This window comes from Notolepis coatsorum, assembly GCF_963971535.1.
Source record: "Notolepis coatsorum genome assembly, chromosome: 5".
In the NCBI taxonomy this organism is placed as follows: domain Eukaryota; kingdom Metazoa; phylum Chordata; class Actinopteri; order Aulopiformes; family Paralepididae; genus Notolepis; species Notolepis coatsorum.
Genome location: NC_140169.1, coordinates 11,162,148 through 11,167,651, shown reverse-complemented (window position 1 = coordinate 11,167,651; position 5,504 = coordinate 11,162,148).

The following is a 5,504-nucleotide window of genomic DNA, read 5'->3' as shown; positions in this document are numbered from 1 at the left end:
TTACAGATCATCAAACCCTTGAAGAATGTGAACATATACAGTATCTCACATTGATATAGTCAAGATGCACTAAGTTAGGATATTTAATACAATCACATGATCGTGTTGGAGGGTTAATTTTGAACGGCCAGCCTGCAAAGTGTGTTCTGGTTTCACAGTTCAGAAACAACCACAGTCAAGAAGCCTGAATGTTGAAAAAGTAAGCTTGTAGGTGTAACATGAAGGTTGAATAAAAACACAAAGTTAACAGAAAGTCTGTTGTTTTGCATCGTATGTCTACTCATCTTCTGATGCACAATCTTAGCCAACTGCTGATTTACCAATAGGCCTACATGTACATAACTGTAACTCTGGCCATTGTTTACTAAATCTAGTCCAACCAGGGCAATGTTTCCCAACACTATCTACAGTACTTACTGTCTATTACATAGCCTGAAGCATAGCAAGCCTAATATCTCCCTTAGCCTGAAGGCTGAAGCCTATAAAGCTTAATATCTTTCTTATCCTGAAGCCTAGCAAGCCTAATATCTCCCTTAGCCTGAAGCCTAGCAAGCTTAATATCTCTCTTAGCCTGAAGCCTATTATCTTTCTTAGCCTGAAGCCTAGAAAGCTTAATATCTCTCTTAGCCTGACGCCTAATATCTCTCTTAGCCTGAAGCCTAGCACGCCTAATATCTCCCTTAGCCTGAAGCCTAGCACGCCTAATATCTCCCTTAGCCTGAAGCTTAGTAAGCCTAATATCTCCCTTGGCCAGTGGAGATTTCCCTTTTGCTGAAGTTTGGTTTCCCATGCAGCGGCCCCTGGTTCTAATCCTGGTGGGTTACTGTGGGGCTGTAGATGGGTCAAAGGGGTGTATCAGAGTAGCCCTGAAGCTAAGCTTAACTTTTGGTTATGTATGACACTCCCAATTCAAAGTTAGAGCCACATTTAATTTCTTTCAAGCCTGTTTTGCAGGCTGTGTGACGTACAGGCGTAGAGGCAGCTCTGTGTATAGGAGTGTGTTTCAGACTGTGTGACGTACAGGCGTAGAGGCAGCTCTGTGTATAGGAGTGTGTTTCAGGCTGTGTGACGTACAGGTGTAGAGGCAGCTCTGTGTAGGAGTGTGTTTCAGGCTGTGTGACGTACAGGTGTAGAGGCAGCTCTGTGTAGGAGTGTGTTTCAGGCTGTGTGACGTACAGGTGTAGAGGCAGCTCTGTGTAGTGTGTATTTCAGACTGTGTGACGTACAGGTGTAGAGGCAGCTCTGTGTAGGAGTGTGTTTCAGACTGTGTGACGTACAGGCGTAGAGGCAGCTCTGTGTAGGAGTGTGTTTCAGGCTGTGTGACGTACAGGTGTAGAGGCAGCTCTGTGTAGCAGTGTGTTTCAGGCTGTGTGACGTACAGGTGTAGATGCAGCTCTGTGTAGGAGTGTGTTTCAGGCTGTGTGACATACAGGCGTAGAGGCAGCTCTGTGTAGGAGTGTGTTTCAGGCTGTGTGACGTACAGGTGTAGAGGCAGCTCTGTGTAGGAGTGTATTTCAGACTGTGTGAGGTACAGGTGTAGAGGCAGCTCTGTGTATAGGAGTGTGTTTCAGGCTGTGTGACGTACAGGTGTAGAGGCAGCTCTGTGTAGCAGTGTGTTTCAGACAGTGTGACGTACAGGTGTAGAGGCAGCTCTGTGTAGGAGTGTGTTTCAGGCTGTGTGACGTACAGGTGTCGAGGCAGCTCTGTGTAGGAGTGTGTTTCAGGCTGTGTGACGTACAGGCGTAGAGGCAGCTCTGTGTAGGAGTGTGTTTCAGGCTGTGTGACGTACAGGCGTAGAGGCAGCTCTGTGTAGGAGTGTGTTTCAGGCTGTGTGACGTACAGGTGTAGAGGCAGCTCTGTGTAGGAGTGTGTTTCAGGCTGTGTGACGTACAGGCGTAGAGGCAGCTCTGTGTGTTTCAGGCTGTGTGACGTACAGGTGTAGAGGCAGCTCTGTGTAGAAGTGTGTTTCAGGCTGTGTGACGTACAGGTGTAGAGGCAGCTCTGTGTAGCAGTGTGTTTCAGACAGTGTGACGTACAGGTGTAGAGGCAGCTCTGTGTAGGAGTGTGTTTCAGGCTGTGTGATGTACAGGTGTAGAGGCAGCTCTGTGTAGAGTGTGTTTCAGGCTGTGTGACGTACAGGCGTAGAGGCAGCTCTGTGTAGAGTGTGTTTCAGGCTGTGTGACGTACAGGCGTAGAGGCAGCTCTGTGTATAGGAGTGTGTTTCAGGCTGTGTGACGTACAGGCGTAGAGGCAGCTCTGTGTAGAGTGTGTTTCAGGCTGTGTGACGTACAGGCGTAGAGGCAGCTCTGTGTATAGGAGTGTGTTTCAGGCTGTGTGACGTACAGGTGTAGAGGCAGCTCTGTGTAGGAGTGTGTTTCAGGCTGTGTGACGTACAGGCGTAGAGGCAGCTCTGTGTAGGAGTGTGTTTCAGGCTGTGTGACGTACAGGTGTAGAGGCAGCTCTGTGTATAGGAGTGTGTTTCAGGCTGTGTGACGTACAGGCGTAGAGGCAGCTCTGTGTAGGAGTGTGTTTCAGGCTGTGTGACGTACAGGTGTAGAGGCAGCTCTGTGTAGGAGTGTGTTTCAGGCTGTGTGACGTACAGGTGTAGAGGCAACTCTGTGTAGGAGTGTGTTTCAGGCTGTGTGATGTACAGGCATAGAGGCAGCTCTGTGTAGAAGTGTGTTTCAGGCTGTGTGACGTACAGGCGTAGAGGCAGCTCTGTGTAGGAGTGTATTTCAGGCTGTGTGATGTACAGGTGTAGAGGCAGCTCTGTGTAGGAGTGTGTTTCAGGCTGTGTGATGTACAGGCGTAGAGGCAGCTCTGTGTAGGAGTGTATTTCAGGCTGTGTGATGTACAGGCATAGAGGCAGCTCTGTGTAGAAGTGTGCCCTATCTTCACTCAACTCCAACCCACACACACAGCAGATCAAAACAAACATGTTTTTACAGCGATACCGGAGTCTCAACGCGAGCACAGAAAGACTCAGAAGAAGCTTCTATCCCCAGGCCATCAGGCTGCTAAACGAACAATGAATGAACACTACACAACAACAACCACCAAACGCACATAGCACACACATCCACACGCACACACTCACTTTAAACAAACACACTGTAGCACCCACTCCACACACTTTATAGCACACACCCACTTTAAACAAACACACTGTAGCACCCACTCCCCACACTTTATATTTATGGATGAAGGATTGCACTACAACTCGTACACCTTACTGTAAATTGTACCTAAAATTGTACCTCATCCCATTTCTGCGTTGCACTAGATAGTACTGTACATTAGTACACTGCATAGTATTGTATATTATAGGGTAACTCAGAACATTGTACATATGTCTATACCGAACACTGTGACCTCATTTTTCTTCTTCTAAATTACATGCTATATTATGTTATTATGTTATTTGATACTATCTTGTCTAGCACAGTCTCTGGAGCGTAACAGTAAGAAGCATTTTGTATGAAAGTATTCTGTACTTCTGTATGACAACTATTAAAGAACTTGAACTTGAGTATGCTGCTGCTTAGTGGTAACAAAGGAATAACAGGACTGGAGTGAATAACAGGACTGGAGTAAATAACAGGACTGGAGTGAATAACAGGACTGGAGTGAATAACAGGACTTGATTAAATAACATGACTGGAGTAAATAACAGGGCTGGAATGAATAACAGGACTGGATTGAATAACATGACTGGAATGAATAACATGACTGGAATAAATAACAGGACTGGAATTAATAACAGGACTGGAAAGGGTTGAACGGAATATCAGAAAATGAACTTTATGTGACGACTGAGAGTAGGATTCATGAGGCCCATGTGTCAATTATTCATTTAGCTTCATTATGGATTATTAATAACACTGCTGATTCTAAATGCATGATAAGCTGCTGCTACCAGTGTCAGGTGTTCCCTTCACACCTGGGTTTAAACTCACTCACACTCTCTCTCTCTCTTACAATTACAATTTACAATTCAGTCATTTAGCTGAAGCTTTTATCCAAAGCGACTTACAGATGGTGAACAACATTCCCACTCCTCCCTTGGCAGCGTGTCAACGTGTCCTTGAGCAAGACACTTAATTAACCCCTAATTGCTCCCGATGTGTAGGTCGGCACCTCCGCCGTCGGAGTGTGAATGTGTGAGCGAACGGGTGAATGTGAGGAACAAAAATTGTAAAGCGCCTTGGTCATCAAAGAGAAGTCGCCTATTCTCAGTCCTTGCCCCACAATGGTGGAATGAACTGCCCACCCCAGTTAGGACAGCCGAAACACGTCCAATCTTTTGCCGTCGACTAAAGACGCACTTCTTCAACCATTATCTAAAAAAAATAATAATAATATCTAACCCTAACTAACCTTACTGTCATGCACTTGTCCTAATAAACTAACCTACACTGTAGCACGCAACACTTTGATGAACATTGTTACTCAGCTGATAGAGTTGTGCTCTTCCTGATGACCTGTCGTACAGAACTTGTAAGTCGCTTTGGATAAAAGCGTCAGCTAAATGACTAAATGTAAATGGTTAAAAGCGCTATATAGATGCACCATTTACCATTGATCTTTGTTACTGTGGCTTTATGTTTCTGTGCATCATGCTGTTTTCCATGTTCCCCCTGTGGTCTTATGTTCCTTTTGGTTCTCTGTTTCGCTGCCTAATGTCAGCGACTTCGGGTTCCTGAGAAGCGCTATACAAATACATTTTTATTATTATTATTATTATTATTATTATTATTATTATTATTATTATTATTATTATTATTATTATTATTATTATTATTATTATTATTATTATTATTATTATTATTATTATTATTATTATTATTATTATTATTAACAAGTCAGCAGGATTCAAGATTCTAAGGGTCAAGATTCAAGATTCAAGATTCAAGAGGTTTATTTGTCACATACATACCAGGGCATACAGTGAAATGCGGGTGGTCATGCCCGCATCGATTGTGCAATAATACAATAATAAAATAGACATAAAAAAACAGGTAATAAGACGACATAAGATGTTCAGGGTCATTGTTCGTCAAATAGTATCGAGCTTGAGTGTTACACTCTGAGTGCATAGTAGTATAGTCATATTAGCAAGATAGGTAGTAGTATAAGAATAGTAGCATAGTAGTAGGGTACATAAGAGTAAAAAGACAGTAAGTAAGAGGGTTATTATTATTTTATTTTAATTATTAACATTTTTATTATTATTATTATTATTATTATTATTATTATTATTATTATTATTATTATTATTATTATTATTATTATTATTATTATTATTATTATTATTATTATTATTATTATTATTATTATTATTATTATTATTATTATTATTATTATTATTATTATTTTCTTTCTTATTATTATATCAGATATTGTTTGAAGACGTGTGTTTTTAGTCAACGGTGGAAAATTGTCCGGGTTCCAGTTGTCCTGAATGGGGTGGGGAGTTTGTTCCACGATTGTGGAGCGAGGACTGA